This window comes from Triticum aestivum, chromosome 3A (assembly GCF_018294505.1).
Source record: "Triticum aestivum cultivar Chinese Spring chromosome 3A, IWGSC CS RefSeq v2.1, whole genome shotgun sequence".
Lineage (NCBI taxonomy): Eukaryota > Viridiplantae > Streptophyta > Magnoliopsida > Poales > Poaceae > Triticum > Triticum aestivum.
In genome coordinates, this window is record NC_057800.1 from 494,192,055 (window position 1) to 494,213,716 (window position 21,662).

Consider the following 21,662-nt stretch of genomic DNA (forward strand, 5'->3'; position numbering starts at 1 on the left):
TTTGTCAGTTCATTGATGGATCCTGGAGCACTAGGCAAAGAGTTGCCGGCGGACAACCCACTGGAGACAGCGATCTCCAGGAAGCGAGCACCGACCAACGAGTTGACCATGTTGGCGGGCCAACCCATGGAGACGAAGAACTCCAAGAAACAAGCATTGGCCAAAGAGTTGAGGACGTTGGCGGACGAACTCCTCAAAGGAAGTTGGAAGAACGGCAAGGGCCCCACCGTGCCTACCCCAGGAACTCTGATTGCCACCTATGTGAGGCTCAAGACCGAGTTTGAGGAGATAGTCGCCGTTGAGAAGCAGTATTCCCCTGGCAAGGTGATGGCCCCCATCGAGGACGAGGAGATGGCCCCCGGAGGGATGAGATCCCCCGGTGAGCTGCACAAGGTAAAAAATAATGGCTTATTACCATAGTTGTGGTTTTTGATTATTTGCAATGTGCTTGCTAATATGTTAGGGTTGTGCAGGTGCCGGTGGACGTCCTTGATGATTCCGATGTCGTGGCCCGTCCTGTTGGCATCGCCCCGGAGATCGATTCCGATGCCGCTGTCCATCCTGTGGACATCGCCCCAGAGATCGATTCCGATGTCGCGGTCAGTCCTGCGGACATCGCCCCAGAAATCGATTCCCATGCCGCTGTCCGTGCTGTGGTCATTGCCCGAGAGATCGATGACAAGAAATAGTTGGTCGGGCTAATCCTTCAGGGTAGTTTGCATTGCCCTGTGTTTAATTACCAGAATGATGCGTGTTATCAAACCATCTTAGGGCTAGTGCACTGTCTTGTGTGGGCGGATCTTGCTACTTTTGTTTGATAGTGAATCATGCGATGAATCATGCGAACCCTCTCCGAGTTATGGAAACAGATGTATCCTCACCAGCTTTTGATGTAATATATGGCATGATTAGATGTAAGTTTGAACTGTTTATCATATCAGCAGGGCTTGTTTGATGATTCTTGGTGTTAGTAGGCTAGCTACTGTGCGAGCTATAGTACTTGCAAAACACTCACCGAAGAGAAACGTTGGGGCTGATGAGCTCGTGGTACGCTTATACTTATCCCTCGTCGATCGACCAATAGCCCTAGCTCCTAAAATTGTAGGCTTAGCGATCGATGACCTAGGCGGGCTAGTTTGGCCTAGTGGGTTTCAGTGATATGACGTGCAACACAAAATCATAGCAGTGCAGAGACGTACTCCCTCCGTTCCAAAATAGATGACCTAGGCGGGCTAGTTTGCCCTAGTGGGTTTCAGTGATATGACGTGGTACAGTGCCGTCCAGTCTTCGCGTGTGGTAGCAGTATTGCGGGTACAGTAAGTTTTCTTGAAGAAGCGGAATTCAACGAAGTCATGATGGTTCCTTCGTCCGAACAACTTACAGTGGGAAAGGTTGGGCCTGCGATACGACCGGGGTAGACCAGGATAATTTTGTGCATGGCAGGTGGACCAGGATGGTCGACGTCCCACATGTCGGCGAATGAAAGTATTCTTTCCGATATAGAGGACGAGCAACGAGTATTCATTGTTTATTTTTGATGAAAGCTATTGTCTCCACTGTTACGACGGAGGAGTGTGAAACACGGCAGCCCAGTGAACTTGGCATGTGCACCACTCCCTCCTTCCTCATGTAATGCCCAGGTTACAACTTTTTCTCACTTTCTCTCTATCTATTTCCTCTCAAATGTTTTTTACCTTTCTTTTTTTAAGACACAATTGTTTTTATGCCTTTTTTAGAATTATTTTTTATACCTAGGAGCACGTGTAGAGACGGGCTCTTGCAGAGCCCACTCCTTGACTTTGTCAATGCCTCTCTCTCCTCCACATAAGGAGTACTACTTGCTATGCATGCATGCGGCGGGCAGCTGGCGTCTTGAGGGGCCAGGGCGGTGAGAGCGGGCTCCGGAAGCGGTCCGGACTCTAGCATAATTTTGGTTTTTACAGTATTTCTTTCTCCATTGACAGGTAGGCCCGCGTAGATAGATAAAGAACACGAGCTGATGAGGCGCATGCGGACTGTTTGACTGGTCAACCAGACAAATACGGAGCTATACGCTGAGCCAGTGACCGTATAATCACCATATCTCGTATACAATGATCAAAGTGAGCTATCAAGACAAGTTCGATGACCGCCAATGCATTTTACTCGGTAATAAATGACCAGGATTGAAGGGGAATCCAAATTTGCTTCGTCTTCTGTCCTTGAGCTCTTGACAAACCAATGCACTATACGGTTGTCCGGCCACTCCACCCCAGAGCTCTCACCAAGCGTCGTTCATGCCACCGCGCCGCACACTAACCGGTAAGGCAGCGATGGCATCCCGCCGTGCCGAGTTCCTCGCCGCCCACGACCGCACACAAAATGGTAGGGAAGCGATGGCATCCCGCCGTGCCGAGTTCATCGCCGCTCGCGACCTCACAACTATGTGGGAGGAATTTGAAGATGCCAAGGCCGAATGGGCGGTAGAGCAAGAGGCGGCCAAAGCCGCACAGAGGGAGCGGAAAAGTCAGAAAGCACTCAAGAAAAGAGAGGCCCGCCGCCGCAAGAAAGAAAAGGACGCACGCGCTGCTGCGGAGAGGTCGGCGGAGATCCAAGCACGGTGGGGTGTCGCCGACAAAGCCGGGAAGGAGAACGACGGCGTCTGGCCAGCATGTGAGAAGTAGTAGTACTAGTAGTTAGTGTGTGTGTGTGTGTGTCTGAGTACGAGCATGTACCAGTACTACTAGTTACTACTGTAGTTTTTAGAGCAAATTACCAGTACATTAGCCTAGACTAAATGGAAAAATTCCTATCCTAAGCATCAAATGGCATCTCTTTCTCTATAGGAATTGAGATGCATGTCATCTCACTTCCTATGATTTTCATATTCCTATCCTATGAACGAAAGGAGGCCTCTGTTGGAGTAACTACTGTAGCTAGCAGTACTGCTGGTACAGTAGTTTTCTTCAAGAAGCGGAATTCAACGAAGTCATGATGGTTCCTTCGTCCAAGCAACTTCAAAGTGGGAAGTGGGCCTGTGATTTGACGGCTCATTAGTCATTGTTACTGCGGCGCGACGACCTGGGTGACTCCCTTGGAGTTCTGCGTGCATGACAAGTGGACCAGGATGGTCGACGTCCCACATGTTGGCGAACGGAAGTATTCTTTCCGATATCGAGGAGCAAGGAAACCGCGTGGTATAGTATCACTGCTGATTGGTTCGCAAAAAAATAGTATCACTGCCGATTTATAATTATTTTTTATTTCTGATGAATGCTAGCATTTCAACTCTTACGACGAAGGGTGCCAAACACGGCACGTGCTGGATGTCCCACACGTCAGCGAAAGGAGTGGGACATGAACAGCGTGGTAGAGCCCAGCGTAAAAAAACAGCATGGTAGAGCGTCTCCACTTCTTCCACTTCTGGGTCGGAGACCACACGTAGTAGTACTTAGTGGTATGAACGATACAAAGTGCGACCTGGAGACAAAGACACGTCTAGTTGGAAGGTCTCGGGGCATACACGTAAACAAATATAAAAGTTAATATGTGCCTCCAACTAATATAGTAGTAGTAGAGTACTTAGGCACGTACTCCATAACATCACCGTGCATTGCACGTACAACATTTAGTGGTAGTACGTAGTAAGAGACAAATGCCGCCCAAGAGTTCCCTTCTCGACCTACTTTTGGGTGTTTGGTAGAGTGTATGGAGGGTGCATGAGTCCACACTAGTTTAGCACAAATACACTAGAAGCATGCATGAAGAGAGCATGCATGAAGAGGGGTGTTGAGTTGAGCATGCATGAAGAGGGAACAACTATGCTGAGACGAGAACGCAACCAAACACACCCTATATGCCACGCATGTTCATACCATTTGTGCCTTTCTACTTCACTTACTGCGCTACATTACTCAGGTTCGTACGTCCACTCCTGGGTACATGTTCGTCTCGTAGTTCCAGTCCCACGTGTTCTTCATATAGATGGAACGATCCTTGCATAACACGTGCACCTTGATGCTAGATGTCTCGCGTGTTGGCAAAAGGATGAACAAAGCTCACGTAAAAAAATAGAGTGGAAGAACATAGATTCCGGACGACCGAGAAGGAGCAAGGAACCTCGTGGTGGAGCGTCTGCACTCATAATATTTAATATTATTCAGCGATATAAAATTAACCAATCATCTCCACAGTGGACTGGAAGAGTACGAAACACGGCAGCCCAGTGTAGTATCATACTAGTACATGGCTAACCCACGCTATCACCATATTTCTTGGCTTCCGTGCGACACCTATCTCTAGTAATCCAGCAGCCTGTATCGCTTCTCCCTCCTCGTCTCTATCAAAGTGCGGCGGGCTGGCGTTTCTGCCGTCTATTGAGGTCGGTTAACTATCACATGTTAGCGACATGCCAAGAGCATTCTAAAAAAATTCCTTTCACGTTCCGTTTTCAAAAGAAAAAAATCCTTTCACGTACGAATTTGCATGTATGCTTTGAGCAACTTGCATGTCCTATACTACTCCTGTTTGATACTCTAACTTAGCTAGAGGTTATACTAACTCATGACTAACCCTGAACTAACTGTAGCCAAAGAGGTGTTTGGGTGACAGGGTTAGATTGACAATAAATGCACTTCATGGAGAGAGAAAAGTGATTTTTCAGTGGTCCCAATGAGAACTATCTCCAGTTAGCACCTCTTGGGTGGGATAGTTTTTTTGGTGGGTTCGGTGCAACTTGCTCCAATTTAACCCTCATGCTTGGATAGTTTAGGGCTATTTGAGCCCCAACTAGCTCAAACTAACTCTAACCCATGGATCCAAACAGGGCCTATGGCCAGTCTCGACGCGGAGCAGTCGCGTGCACCGGGAAGCGGCGCTCTCTCGGTCGTCGCGCCACTTCAAAGCCGGCGCCAGTGAGAGGTCGCCTCCGCTCTGGCCGGGCATTAATGCGGCACTAACGCTCCAGGGGGACGCTGACCATTTCATGTGGGAAGTGCGCGCTGGCAAGGGAGTATAGGTTTTGAACCGTTTCAGGTGTAGTACTGGTAGTTTGCAAAACTACTCAATTATTGCACTCAGTTTCCTAAGAAATTGTGGTAAAAAACGTTACTCCACAGCCCGCTTCCCTTCTCCTTCCTCTTCCACCGCCCGCGCACGTCCGCGGGAAGCGACCGGTCAACCCTTATATAGGAGTGCTAGCACAAAAAGATGCATGCATGACCACTAAAATTTCCATATTAAAGCGCCGCTCCGGCGGGAGTATGGCATATGTTGTTACCTTCGGCCGGCCCATGGCTACCGGGCGAGGGCGACCAGAGAAGAGGCAGCGGGAGGGGAATGAATGCAGCTACTGTTTGCGTTCGCCTTCCGGCTTAAATAAATGCACAGCATCACGTGTACCCGCGGGTGCACAAATTGTAACATACGTGTCTGCTTAAGTGGGCGTCACGTAACTGGTGTGTGTGTGAGAGAGATTCTGAGAGACAGAGTGCGTGTGTGCGACTCTACTCTTCGGACATGTACTCAACCTTTTGCATCGGGATATAAGTATAATGGTATTTACTTTAGCTAGTGATTTACGTGGCCATATTAACGTGGTTGTGTCAAAAAAATGTCACTTCCTGCTCGTGATTTGCATTATATAATTACAAGCAAGATTCTCGTGCATTGCACAGAACATCAATATGCATTTTTTTACAGAACACCTGTTGTGATTGACCCATGCAGGAGTAATCCCATGTGTAAAAACTAGTGATATCTCAAGAATTTTATCGGAAAACTGGTATCTCGAGAATGTCATCGAAAAAATGAAAGATGAGAGATAAGGCGAGGAGGAGTGGAGCGTGGTGGTGACTGGTGGTCGGAATGGGCGGAGGCATGGGGATGGACGGCGCCGGCAGGCGGCAGCGGCCACCATGCATGCTAGATTGTTCCAGAGACTTATTCCTTTTTTAATTGCTGAGCAATGAGGTTGCGAGAGATAATGATGTGGAGAGAGCTGCCGGTATCTTTTGTAAAATTACCATAGTTTGCTTTCTATCCTCAGATATAGATCATATGGTTTGTATTACAAGATGGCAGGCACACCATCACCACCAACTCGTAAGGGTACCGATGATAAGTTTGCTGACTACTAAAGTAAAGTGGAATTTGTCCATGTTATGAAAGTAAATAAAGGTGATTGTTTATCATACGGGTAAGGTTGGATGAAGGGTGGTAATAACAAATGCTCCGCCTAGAGCTTGTGTGTGTGAGATGGAGTCTTAGTGTGTGTGTGGGGTGTGTGTGTGTGTGTGTGTGAGAGAGAGAGAGAGAGAGGAGAGAGAGATGGAGTCTTAGTTTGTGTGTGTGAGAGAGAGGGAGAGAGATGGAGTCTTAGTATGTGTGTGTGTGGGGGGGGGGGTGCATGCTCGCGCGTGTGTGTGTTTGTGTGTGTGTGTGAGAGAGATGGAGTCTTAGTTTGTGTGTGTGTGTTGGGGGGGTGCGCGCGTGTGTGTGTGTCGCGGGGTCCTCTGTGGCGGATGTAATTTAAGTGTGCATGGCTTTCATCATAGAGAGGTGATGTGTATGGCAGAGGCCACCAACGATGGGGTGCGAGAGAGAAAATGCCCTTAGAGAGGGAAGAGAAGGTGTGCGCGCGTGAGAGGAGTCGACTTCGAGAGAACGTGTTTTCTCGAGAGACACCGAGGAAGACTACTATATATCGATGGTGCATGTAGGCGGGAATTAAACTAAGGGATGGTCTTATTGGTTTCGGGGATATAGGGGAAGAGTGAGAGGCAGGGGGTAGCTAGAAGGAGATTGTTAAGTGTGAGTGTGTGTTTTACCCATCCAGGCGGAAGTTATGTGCACAAAAGAGGAGAATGATTCGATGTGGCGTTAGGATTGAGGGTAATTAACTACGTATGGAGACATAGAGACCTTGAACGTGCATGTGTGATAGGTATACATGTATACGTGGGATGTGTGTGTGTGCGTGCGCACATGATCGAGATAAAAGAAAGAAGACATAAGTCATAAGATCAACGACATGGGAGAGACGGATTGGTATGACAATATGCATGCATGTGAGAATGCATGGAAGAAGTCCCGACAATTGAGCGTGTTTTTTTGTCTTTAAGAGATAGTGGCGTGGGCTGGAGCATGCATCTATGGCGAGCAGAGGGAGTGAGGCGCAACAATTGTGCAAAAGAGACCAACCTATAAATGCATATGTATGGAGAGACATATATAGTGTGGGTGATAGGAAGCAAGACTCCATGCGAGAAAGAAATGTTGACGGAGAAACTATAGATAGATATAGAGATGGAGATGCTAGCTAGAGGGACATCCGCTAGTTTGGGTGTTGGAGATGACCGTCGGGTGGTTCAAAGGGTTAAGTTATATATGTGTGTGAGAGGGCACTTGACTGCATGTAGAGAGAAACATATGTAGTGTGCGTGATAGGAATCAAGAGTGAGGGCGAGAAAGAAGGTTGATGGAGAAATAAATAGAAAGATAAATATGCTAGCTAGTGTGCGTTAGAGATAGGAGTCGAGTGGATCAGAAGGCTGGGTTATGTGTGTGGGTGTGAGAGAGATAGAGAGAGGGCGCATGTGAGTCACATACAAACAGATATCAGAGAGAAATGAGATCCAGAGAGATGGAGTTTTGTGTCTGCGAGAGAGAAAGATATTTCACAACGAGAGTGATAGCTAGAGAGACATACGAGGGAACGCAAGATATCTCTAGGGAGAGAGGGTGTGTGTGAGCAACATACAAGAGAACAATGGAGAAATATGAGACCCTGGGAGACAGAGTTTGTGTTTGTGTGTGAGAAAGAGATATTGATGAGGAAGAGTCGTAGGTTCTCATATCTAAGGAGTGAAAGACATCTCTGTATGAGGGGTGTGCGAGTGGCACACATGGGAATAGTAGAGAGAAATGAGACCCCGAAAGACAAAGTTTTGTGTTTGTGTGAGAGAAAGAGATTCCACATGGAGAATCATAGTTAGAGATGTTGGGGAACATAGCAGAAATTCAAAATTTTCTACGCATCACCAAGATCAATCTATGGAGTAATCTAGCAACGAGGAGAAGGAGAGTGCATCTACATACCCTTGTAGATCGCTAAGCGGAAGCATTCAAGTGAACGGGGTTGATGGAGTCGTACTCGTCGTGATCCAAATCACCGATGATCCTAGTGCCGAACGGACGGCACCTCCGCGTTCAACACACGTACAGCCCGGTGGCGTCTCCTACGCCTTGATCCAGCAAGGGGAGAAGGAGAGGTTGGGGAAGACTCCATCCAGCAGCACGACGGCGTGGTGGTGGTGGAGGAGCGCGGTACTCCAGCAGGGCTTCGCCAAGCACCGCAAGGGACGAGGAGGGAGAGGGGTACTTGGGAGAGGGGGGGGCTGCGCCAGAACTTGGGTGCGGCTGCCCTCCCAACCCCCCACATATATATAGGGGCAAGGGAGAGGGGGGACGGCCCCCTCAGATCCAATCTGAGGAGGGGGCGGCGGCCAAGGGGGGTTGCCTTGCCCCCCAAGGCAAGGGGCGCCCCCCTTTAGGGTTCCCCCAAACCCTAGGCGCATGGGCCTTAGGGGGGGAGGCGCCCAGCCCACTAAGGGGCTGGTCCCTCTCCACATACAGCCCATAGGGCCCTCCGGGGCAGGTGGACCCTCCCGGTGGACCCCCGGAACCCCTCCGGTGGTCCCGGTACAATACCGGTAACCCCCGAATTCTTCCGGTGATCGTATGATGACTTCCCATATATAAATCTTTACCTCCGGACCATTCCGGAACTCCTCGTGATGTCCGGGACTCCGAACAACATTCGGTAACCACGTATATCTATTCCCTATAACCCTAGCGTCATCGAACCTTAAGTGTGTAGACCCTACGGGTTCGGGAACCATGCAGACATGACCGAGACACCTCTCCGGCCAATAACCAACAGCGGGATCTGGATACCCATGTTGGCTCCCACATGCTCCACGATGATCTCATCGGATGAACCACGATGTCAAGGACTTAATCAATCCCGTATACAATTCCCTTTGTCTATCGGTACGATACTTGCCCGAGATTCGATCGTCGGTATCCCGATACCTTGTTCAATCTCGTTACCAGCAAGTCTCTTTACTCGTTCCGTAACACATCATCCCGTGATCAACTCCTTGGTCACATTGTGCACATTATGATGATGTCCTACCGAGTGGGCCCAGAGATACCTCTCCGTTTACACGGAATGACAAATCCCAGTCTCGATTCGTGCCAACCCAACAAACACTTTCGGAGATACCTTTAGTGTACCTTTATAGCCACCCAGTTACGTTGTGACGTTTGGCACACCCAAAGCACTCCTACGGTATCTGGGAGTTGCACAATCTCATGGTCTAAGGAAAAGATACTTGACATTAGAAAAGCTTTAGCGTACGAACTACACGATCTTTGTGCTAGGCTTAGGATTGGGTCTTGTCCATCACATCATTCTCCTAATGATGTGATCCCGTTATCAACGACATCCAATGTCCATGGTCAGGAAACCATAACCATCTATTGATCAACGAGCTAGTCAACTAGAGGCTTACTAGGGACATGGTGTTGTCTATGTATCCACACATGTATCTGAGTTTCCTATCAATACAATTCTAGCATGGATAATAAACGATTATCATGAACAAGGAAATATAATAATAACCAATTTATTATTGCCTCTAGCGCATATTTCCAATAGTCTCCCACTTGCACTAGAGTCAATAATCTAGTTCACATCGCCATGTGATTAACACTTACAGGTCACATCGCCATGTGACCAACATCCAAGAGTCTACTAGACTCAATGATCTAGTTCACATCACTATGTGATTAACACTCAAAGAGTTCTGGGTTTGATCATGTTATGCTTGTGAGAGAGGTTGTAGTCAACGGGTCTTGCCATATTCAGATCCCTATGTATTTCGCAAAACTTTATGTCATATCATAGATGATGTTACCACGTTCCACTTGGAGCTATTCCAAATTGTTGCTCCATTATACATATTCGGTATCTCTACTCAGAGCTAGCCGGATAGGTGTTAAGCTTGCATCGACATAACTCTTTACGTCGAACTCTTTATCACCTCCATAACCGAGAAACATTTCCTTATTCCTCTAAGGATAATTTTTGACCTCTACCCGGTGATCTACTCCTAGATCACGTTTGTACCCTCTTCCCAGACATGTGGCAAGGCACACATCAGGTGCGGTACTTCAGCATGGCATACCGTATAGAGCTTATGACAAAAGCATAGGGGACGACCTTCGTCCTTCCTCTTTCTTCTGCCGTGGTCAAGCTTTGAGTCTTACTCAACTTCACACCTTACAACTCAGGTAAGAACCCCTTCTTTGACTGATCTATTTTGAACTCCTTCAAAAACATGTCAAGGTGTGCGTTCTTTGAAAGTATCATCAGGCGTCTAGATCTATTTCTATAGATCTTGATGCCCAATATGTAAGCAGCTTTATCCAGGTCTTCCTTTGAAAATCACTCTTCAAACAACCATTTATGCTTTCCAGAAATTCTACATCATTTTGGATCAACAATATGTCATCCACATATACTTATCAGAAATGTTGTAGTGCTCCCACTCACTTTCTTGTAAATACAAGTTTCTAGCAAACATTGTATAAACCTAAAAGCTTTGATCACTCCATCAAAACATATATTCCGATTCCGAGATGCCTGCTCTAGTCCATAGAAGGATTGCTGGAGCTAGCATACCTTTTAGCATTCTTAGGATCGTCAAAACCTTTTATTGTATCACATACAACTTTTCTTATGAAAACTGGTAAGAAAACTTGTTTTGACATCCATCTGTAAGATTTCATAATCGAAAAATACAACTAATGCTAACATGATTCTGACGGCCTTAAGCATCACTACGGGTGAGAAATTCTCATCGTAGTCAACTCCTTGAACTTGTGAAAAGACTCTTTCCCACAAGTCGAGCTTCATAGACGGTAACATTACCGCCCACGTCCGTCTTCTTCTTAAAGATCCATTTATCTCTATGGCTTGCCGATCATTGGGCAAGTCCACCAAAGTCCATACTTTGTTCTGATATATGGATCCTATCTCGGATTTCATGGCTTCTAACCATTTGTCGGAATACGGGCCCACCATCGCTTCTCCAAAGATCGTAGGTTCATTGTTGTCTAACAACATGATATCTAAGACAGGATTACCGTACCACTTAGGAGTAGTACATATCCTTGTCGACCTACGAGGTTCGATAGCAGCTTGATACGAAGCTTCATGATCACTATCATTAACTTCCTATTCAACAGACGTAGGCGCCACAGAAAACATCTTTTTGTGTTGCATCACTCTCTGGTTGTAGTAAAGGTTCGACAACCTCATCAAGTTCTATCTTCCTCCCACTCAATTCTTTCGAGAGAAACTCCTTCTCGAGAAAGGACCCGTTCTTAGCGACAAACAATTTGCCCTCGGATCTGAGATAGAAGGTATACCCAACTGTCACCTTTGGGTATCCTATGAAGATGTGTTTGTCCGCTTTGGGTTCGAGCTTCTCCGGCTGAAGCCTTAAGCATCGCAGCCCCAAACATTAAGAAACAACAACTTTGGTTTCTTGCCAAACCATATTCTTACGACGTCGTCTCAACGGACTTAGATGGTGTCCTATCTAAAGTGAATGCAGCTGTCTCTAACACATAACCTCAAAATGAAAACGGTAGATCGGTAAGAGACATCATAGATCGCACCATATCTCATAGGGTTCGATTACGACGTCCGGACACACCATTACCCTGTGGTGTTCCAGGTGGCTTCAACTGTGAAACAATTCCACAATGTCTTAAATGATTGCCAAATTCACAACTCAGAAAGTCCCCTTTTGATCAGATCACGGGAACATGATCTTATTGTTATGATGATTCTTAACTTCACTCTGAAATCGCTTGAACCTTTCAAACGTTTCAGACTTGTGCTTCATTAAGTAAATATACCTATATCTACTCAAATCGTCTGTGAAGATGAGAAAATAGTGATATCCACCGCACGCTTCAATTCTCATTGGATCACACACATCTGCATGTATGATTTCCAACAAGTCACTTGCCCATTTCATTGTACCTGAAAACGGGGTCTTAGTCATCCTGCCCATGAGGCATGGCTCGCATGTGTCAAGTGATTCAAAATGAAGTGACTCCAAACATCCATCGACATGGAGTTTCTTCATGCATCTTATGCCAATTTGACCTAAGCGGCAGTGCCACGAGAAAGTGGTACTATCATTATTAACTCTACATCTTTTGGCGTGAGCATGTGTATTACCACGACCGAGATTCAATGAACCATTCACATAAGGTGCATGACCATGAAAGGTATCATTCATGTAAACTGAATAACCATTATTCTCTAACTTAAATGAATGACCGTATTGCAATGAACATGATCTAATCATATTCATGCTCAACGTAGACACCTGATAACATTTATCTAGGTTCAATACTAATCCCGAAGGCAGATGGAGCGTGCGATGGTGATCTCATCAACTTTGGAAACACTTCCAACACACATTGTCACCTCGCCCTTAGCCAGTCTCCGTTTAGTCCGTAGCTTTTGCTTCAAGTCACCAGTAATAGCAACTGAACCGGTATCCAATACCCAGGTGCTACCAGGAGTACTAGCGAGGTACGCATTAATAACACGTATATACTTTGTTGAAGTTGCCAGCCTTCTTATCTACCATGCATTTGGGGTAATTCCGCTACCAGTGACCGTTCCCCTTACAATAGAAGCACTTAGTCTCGGGTTTGGGTTCAACCTTGGGTTCCTTTACTGGAGCGGCAACTGGTTTGCCATCCATGAAGTTTCCCTTCTAGCCCTTGCCCTTCTTGAAACCAGTGGTCTTATTAAACCATCAACACTTGATGCTCCTTCTTGATTTCTACCTTTTGCAGTCTTAAGCACCGCGAACAGCTCCGGGATGAATTCCATCCCTTGCATGTCATAGTTCATCACGAAGATCTAGTAGCTTAGTGATAGTGGCTAGAGAACTCTATCAATCACTATCTTATCTAGAAGTTTAACCCCCACTTGATTTAAGTGATTGTAGCACCCAGACATTCTAAGCACATGCTCACTAGCTGAGCTATTCTCCTCCATCTTGTTGGCTAAAGAACTTGTCAGAGGTCTCACACCTCTCAACACGGGCATGAGCCTGAAATCCCAATTTCCGCTCTTGGAACATCTCATATGTTCTATGGCGTTCAAAACGTAATTGGAATCCCGATTCTAAGCCGTAAAGTATGGTCCACTAAACTATCAAGTAGTCATCAGGATGTGTCTGTCAGGTGTTCACAACAACCACAAACGACGTTGTAGGGGTTTGCACATCGAGCGGTGCAACAAAGACGTAAGCCTTCTGTGTAGCAGTGAGGACACTCCTTGGACTACGGACCTAGTCCGCATCATTGCTTACAATATCTTTCAACTTGGTCTTTCTCTAGGAACGTATTGAAATAGGGAGCTACAACGTGAGCTATTCATCTACAACATATTTGCGAAGACAATTTAGACTATCTTCATGATAATTGAGTTCATCTAATCAAATTATTTAATGAACTCCCACTCAGATAGACATCCCTCTGGTCATCTAAGTGAAACATGATCCGAGTCAACTAGGCCGTGTCCGATCATCACGTGAGACGGACTAGTCATCATCGATGAACATCTACAAGTTGATCGTATCTTCTATATGACTCATGCTCGACCTTTCGGTCTTCCGTGTTCCGAGGTCATGTCTGTACATGCTAGGCTCGTCAAGTCAACCTAAGTGTATCGCATGTGTAAATATGGCTTACACCCGTTGTATTCGAACATTAGAATCTATCACACCCGATCATCACGTGGTGCTTTGAAACGACGAACCTTCGCAACAGTGCACATTTAGGGGGAACACTTTTCGTGAAATTTTAGTGAGGGATCATCTTATTTAAGCTACCGTCGTTCTAAGCAAATAAGATGTAAAACATGATAAACATCACATGCAATCAAATAGTGACATGATATGGCCAATATCATTTTGCTCCTTTTGATCTCCATCTTCGGGGCTCCATGATCATCGTTGTCACCGGCATGACACCATGATCTGCATCATCATGATCTCCATCATCGTGTCTTCTTGAAGTTGTCTCGTCATCTATTACTTCTACTACTATGGCTAACGCTTTAGCAATAAAGTAAAGTAATTACATGATGTTTATGTTGACACGCAGGTCATAAATAAATTAAGACAACTCCTATGGCTCCTGCCGGTTGTCATACTCATCGACATGCAAGTCGTGATTCCTATTACAAGAACATGATCAATCTCATACATCACATATATCATTCATCACATCCTTTTGGCCATATCACATCACAAGGCATATGCTGCAAAAACAAGTTAGACGTCCTCTAATTGTTGTTGCAAGTTTTTACGTGGCTGCTATAGGTTTCTAGCAAGAACGTTTCTTACCTATGCGAAAACCACAACGTGATATGCCAATTTCTATTTACCCTTCATAAGGACCCTTTTCATCGAATCAGATCCGACTAAAGTGGGAGAGACAGACACCCGCTAGCCAGTCCGTGGAACCAGTCTCACGTAAGAGTACGTGTAAGGTCGGTCCGGGCCGCTTCATCCCACGATGCCGCCAAATCAAGATAAGACTAGTAACGGCAAATAAATTGACAAAATCGACGCCCACAACTGCTTTGTGTTCTACTCGTGCATAGAAACTACGCATAGACCTAGCTCATGATGCCACTGTTGGGCAACATAGCAGAAATTCAAAATTTTCTACGCATCACCAAGATCAATCTATGGAGTAATCTAGCAACGAGGGGAAGGAGAGTGCATCTACATACCCTCGTAGATCGATAAGCGGAAGCGTTCAAGTGAACGGGGTTGATGGAGTTGTACTCGTCGTGATCCAAATCACCGATGATCCTAGTGCCGAACGGACGGCACCTCCGTGTTCAACACACGTACAGCCCGGTGACGTCTCCTACGCCTTGATCCAGCAAGGGGAGAAGGAGAGGTTGGCGAAGACTCCATCCAGCAGCAGCACGACGGCGTGGTGGTGGTGGAGGAGCGCGGTACTCCACCAGGGCTTCGCCAAGCACCGCAAGGGACGAGGAGGGAGAGGGGTACTTGGGAGAGGGGGAGGGCTGCGCCAGAACTTAGGGGCAAGGGAGAGGGGGGACGGCCCCGTCAGATCCAATCTGAGGAGGGGGCGGCGGCCAAGGGGGGTTGCCTTGCCCCCCAAGGCAAGGGGCGCCCCCCCCCCTTTAGGGTTCCCCCAAACCCTAGGCGCATGGGCCTTAGGGGGGAGGCGCCCAGCCCACTAAGGGGCTGGTCCCTCTCCACATACAGCCCATAGGGCCCTACGGGGCAGGTGGACCCTCCCGGTGGACCCCTGGAACCCCTCCAGTGGTCCCGGTACAATACCGATAACCCCCGAATTCTTCCGGTGACTGTATGATGACTTCCCATATATAAATCTTTACCTCCGGACCATTCTGGAACTCCTCGTGATGTCCGGGATCTCATCCGGGACTCCAAACAACATTCAGTAACCACGTATATCTATTCCCTATAACCCTAGCGTCATCGAACCTTAAGTGTGTAGACCCTACGGGTACGGGAACCATGCAGACATGACCGAGACACCTCTCCGGCCAATAACCAACAGCGGGATCTAGATACCCATGTTGGCTCCCACATGCTCCACGATGATCTCATCGGATGAACCACGATGTCAAGGACTTAATCAATCCCGTATACAATTCCCTTTGTCTATCGGTACGATACTTGCTCGAGATTCGATCGTTGGTATCCCGATACTTTGTTCAATCTCGTTACCGGCAAGTCTCTTTACTCGTTCCGTAACACATCATCCCGTGATCAACTCCTTGGTCACATTGTGCAGATGATGTCCTACCGAGTGGGCCCAGAGATACCTCTCCGTTTACACGGAGTGACAAATCCCAGTCTCGATTCGTGCCAACCCAACAGACACTTTCGGAGATACCTGTAGTGTACCTTTATAGCCCCACAGTTACGTTGTGACGTTTGGCACACCCAAAGCACTCCTACGGTATCCGGGAGTTGCACAATCTCATGGTCTAAGGAAAAGATACTTGACATTAGAAAAGCTTTAGCGTACGAACTACACGATCTTTGTGCTAGGCTTAGGATTGGGTCTTGTTCATCACATCATTCTCCTAATGATGTGATCCCGTTATCAACGACATCCAATGTCCATGGTCAGGAAACCATAACCATCTATTGATCAACGAGCTAGTCAACTAGAGGCTTACTAGGGACATGGTGTTGTCTATGTATCCACACATGTATCTGAGTTTCCTATCAATACAATTCTAGCATGGATAATAAACGATTATCATGAACAAGGAAATATAATAATAACCAATTTATTATTGCCTCTAGGGCATATTTCCAACAAGAGACACATAGCAGGGAGCGAGATATACTTAGAGAGAGATAGAGTGATGAAGGTCTAGGGAGAGAGTACCGTTAGTGTGTTACGAAGATAAAAGATCATTGTTGACATACAGGTAGCACGAGAGATACCTGAGAGACGATGAACGCGTATAGGTCCAAAGAGATAGTCCTATATAAGCATGAGCGATAGCTATATGAGACGAATATCTGGATTAAAGGGGATTCAAATATTTAAACTGGAGATCACGACATCGATAATATCATAATGCAAATTGGTGTATCAAACATGCATATTCATTTGAATTTGGGCACACGTGTAATGTTATATAGTTTATCAATATTGGTGATCCATAGATTCTTCAATTAAAAACAATGCATGGTTTATATGCAATTAATGTCTAAACGGGATTACACTATATGTTGCGTGTGTGAAACACATTATACATGTTTGAGAAGTAAAAAAAACCCGCATGAAACACACATTAATTGGAGACAGTTAGCGAGGAATGCATACGTTGGATTTCAATATAAAGTGGTTTCAAATATTTGAAAATCCAAATTGATGGATACAACCTTATGAATCTGAGATCATGCCATTTGTAAACCATAATTATGTATAAATGGTGTTTTGCTTTTGAAAGTATATATATAAAAAAATGATGTATATAGAATGTAATTCCAATTGATAATGGATCCCGCCCGAAAAAAATAGAATACAAACGGAATTCGAATTGAGTTGGCACGGTAAACGTGCACTCTGCAAAATTTCAACGAAGCGGGGAAAGTCGCAGTAACCGCCCGGAACCAAAATCTGCGAGATGGAAATAACTGCTGCCTATCCCTGCCACGCAAAGCCTATATGCTGGGTTTCTATAGGTTTCAATAGGGGTAGGTTTGTAATTTCACCCAAACGTGACGTAACCGCCTCTCACCCGGATTCATACACGGTGGGCGCCAAAACACAGTGTGTCCTCGGCCGAAATCGACTCCCTCCCCGATTCATATTCATACATGGTGGGCGCCAAAAACAAACTCTCGTCGGCAAATATTCGGTGTATGCGAGATTACCGTCCTATCCCCAACCGACTAGTGTTGCTGTGATGTAGTAGAAATTTGAAATGGGGGCTAAGTTTGTAAATTTCCTCGCATTTGAGACAAGCGCGCCCTGAATACATGGTTCCCCTCTTCCTCTCTACCTCCCTTTTCCCCATTCGTACTCCGTGGGAGCCAAAACACCCTCTCCACCCCACCCTCCTCCGTCCGCCGCCGTCCGCCACCCCATCCACCGCCGTCCTCCTCCACCATGCCAGAGCTGATACCCCGATGCCGCCGTCCATTACAAGAGATCGACCTCTCTCATCCACGGCTTCGGATCGGGATCCTTGCATCCCGCCCTCTTGCTTCATCCCCGCTGTCGTCCACCTTGCTAGCGCCGCTCCTACGACCGTCTCGTCCACCGCGCCCCGCCGCCACTGTCTACCCTCCTAGATCTGCTTCCACGCCGGCGACAGCCATCGCTATCGCAGCACCGTCAAATTATCAGCAGATGCGTACACGGCGCCGCACCAAAGGCGGTACTCTTTCGTATCTGCTCAACTTATTTATCGCAGCAAGAAAATAGATCGCCACTGCTTTACTCTGATTTCTTGTCTTGGTTGCGAAGTTGCCTTTGTCCGGTTTGCACCTTCAGATCCGCCATGGCACGCTCAACACCATACTCGCAACGCTTATGGTTTTCCCCTTTTTATATTCCACACTAGTTAAATCACAGTAGACTAAATTTCAAAATTGGGTCAGTCGATTTTTCAGAGCTCGCCGGAGTTCGCCGGTGCGATCGAAGGGGCTCGGGTGGTTGTGGGGCCTCGCCGAACGAAGAAAACTCGACACGGGTGGGGGTTGGGGTGGGGGTGGCGGAGGAACACAGGCGGTGGGGGCCGGTGGTCCGGCCGGCGGCCCGTGCGGTGTTCTGTATGGGAAGAATCAGAGACGAGGAAGAACAAGGGTTAGGTGTCGGTGTACTAGAATAGGGGTACCCTAGTACCCCGAACTTGTGCACGGGCAGTTGCAGCACCCCGCGGCAAGGCTTGCCGGGCGAACGCCAAGATCCTCCGTGGTTCCCTTGGAGCCATTCAAGAACAAAGTATTTAAGCTCAGGAGACAAGGCCCCGGCAAGAGGAGCTTGCCGGGAAAGCCAACCAAGGCACTTCAAGGAACTTGCCACGACGCGCCACGCGCTCCGGCAAGGCAACAAGGCCCCGACAGGAGGAGCTTGCCGGGAAGACCAACCAAGGTACCTCGAGGCCCGGTGAGCGACAAGCTTCCGGACCCGACAAGATAACAGCAGCGGCAAGGCGCTTGCCGCGGCAGGCGGCCACTCTGTGCCCACGCTCCAGCGCATCCGCCAACGTGTCGCTCTGGGGGCCTCTCCAGGCGCGCGTGGCGGGAGGCTGTGCAGCCAGCGGTGCGCAGTGGCATGCGAAGCTGACAAGATCGCCATCGTGGCGAACGGTGGCGCCCCTAACGGTCCTTTTCTGCACTGTTTGGGCGACTCAGACGGGCATTTAATGCCCTTGTCCCCTGCCGTCAGGGTTAGGTAGGGTGCACTGTACAAGTAACTGTACCAACCACCTCACTTTTTACATTTGTACCCTTCTCTGCGTTGCCACCTGTCGGTGACCCCTTTAGCGTATAAAAGGAGGCCCATGCGCAACGTAGAGGGGGTTCGGTTCGGTTCGATCATTCGTAACCCAGAAAACACTACGCTCTCTCTAGAGCAAGAACACAAGATAATACAACCAGACAAGCAGCAGTAGGAGTGTTATCTCTCCGGAGAGCTCCGAAGCTGGGTAAACTGCTCGTGTGCCTCGCCTCGATCTGCTCTTCGTGCGATCTCCGCCCCCCGCCGAACCGAAAGGGGCCCGGTCCGCCGGCCCCATAGGTGTTCGTGGATCAGTTTCCCCGACATCTTTGGCGCGCCAGGTAGGGGGCGTCGAGATTGTGTGAACTTGATCCGGCGTTCACACGAGCTAGATCTTCATTCCCTTCATCAACATGCCACCGAAGAAGAAGACTTCGGCGGCAGCCGCTCCGTCCACGTCACTTCCGCCACCGTTGGAGCAAACGGGTGGTGGAATGGACGCCGGCGGAAGAATGGACGTCGACGAGGAAGCTCATGATGCTGCCAGGTCCAAGAACAAGGCTGCACAAACCTCGGCGACTGTACATGTTCCACGCCACTCTCAGGAGGCGCAAGACCAACAGCGTCATGGCACTTGCAGTGCCATACGCATGATAGGCCAAGACCAAGCTGGTGGATCTCGGGGCGCTCAAGACCAGCATGCACGCCAGCGTGCTGGCACGAGCGGGGCACGGTCGCCTGGACGGGATACTGCTCCTTCTAACATAGTTAGAAGTCCGAGCACGTCCCGCTCCTCGCGCCGTCCGCCACTGCCACCCACCACTCCAGCAGAAGCTTTGGCGCGAGCTCAACTTCTCCTAGATTACCCTCCGACGTCGGACAAGATCGACGAATGGAGGGCCACCATTCAGAGTCTCATCGGCTACGCCAACGGCGACACTCCACGGCGGCCGAGCGCGTCGCCGCCGCGGCAGGGTTGCCAGGCGCGAGCCGGTGGCGACGAAACGGGTGGAGGTGCAACTACCATGCAATCACCACCCCGAAGGCCAAGATCGCCGACTCGCCGGATCCACCTCGACAGCGACTCCACCGCATCGTCGGATCCACGAGCTCGTCGCGATCAGCGCCAAGTTCTTCATGATCGACAACAAGAAGACGCTCGAACTCGCATCGAGCGCCGAAGAGAAGCGCGACGTCAATCCGACAAGCGCGCTGGGCCCTCTGTTGACATGCATGCGCCAGGGGAACCAGGCGATCTGCCGTACGCGGTAGGTTGCCCTGCGTTCACTCGTGAGCTGCGGCAAGTCCAGTGGCCCAGCACGAAGAACTTCAAGCCAGACGTACCGGAGAAGTACGACGGCAAGACGCATCCGTCAGAGTTCCTCAGCATCTACACCATTGCGGTGCAGGCTGCCGGGGGACGGGATGACAAGATCCTTGCCAACTACTTCCCGCTGGTGCTCAAGCCCAACGTCAGATCCTGGCTCATGCACTTGCCGGACAACTCCATATCCTCTTGGGCTGATCTGTGCCATCAGTTTGTCGGCGCCTTCACAGGCGGACACAAGCCTCATGGCCAGGAGAGTGATCTTCATCTGCTCGCCCAGAAGGAAGGAGAGCCCCTGCGCAAGTACATTCAGAGATTCAGCAGTGTGCAGCACAACATCCCAGACGTCCACCCTGCCGCGGTGATCAGCGCGTTCCATCAGAACGTGCGAAACCGCAGGATGCGGGAGGAAATGGCGATGTGCAAGATCAGGGACGTCAGTGAGTTATATGCACTGGCCGACAAGTGTGCACGTGCTGAGGAAGGGAGGAGACTCCCCGGAGAGAATGTAGGAGCGGGAGGATCTGACAGTGAAGATGCTGCCCCGGCAAGGAAAAACCGGCGGCGGAACAACAGAAGGAGGAAAGGCAAAGAGGTGCTAGTTGTTGAGCAGTCCGGCAACGGTGGTGGCGCCAAGGAAGCCAAAGCTGGTGACTCCGGCAAGGAGGTTGCCGCGGAGGTGGCGGTCGCCGACAAGCAGGACGGCACCAACAAGCAGTATTGCAAGATCCACCGCACCAAGGGCCATGATCTCCAGAACTGTAAGAAAGTCGAGCAGCTTGTTGAGCAACAGAAAGCTGAATACGAGCGGCGCGACAAGGAGAAGGCCCAGGAAGGTGCTGGGGGATCCGGCAAGAAACGTCCCGGCCGAGGAGGACGCCGCGGCAAGGCCAAGCAGCGGCAAGGAGACAGACCTCCTCGCGGCCGCGACAAGGATGAAGATGACGACGACGATGAAGACATGGATGATGAGGAGACTGATGAGCAGGAGTTCCAGAAAGCCACAGAGGTCCTGTGCGTTGACGGTGGTGCTTCTCTGCATACCTCGCACCGCCAGCTCAAGCAGTGGGTGCGGGAAGTTAATGCAGCAGAACCACCCGTCGAGTCACGCAAGCCTCTGAAATGGTCCAGCACGCCTATCATCTTTGATATTGAGGACCACCCTGATCGCATAACTGCGGTCGGGTGCTTGCCGATGTTGGTTTCACCAACAATCCGC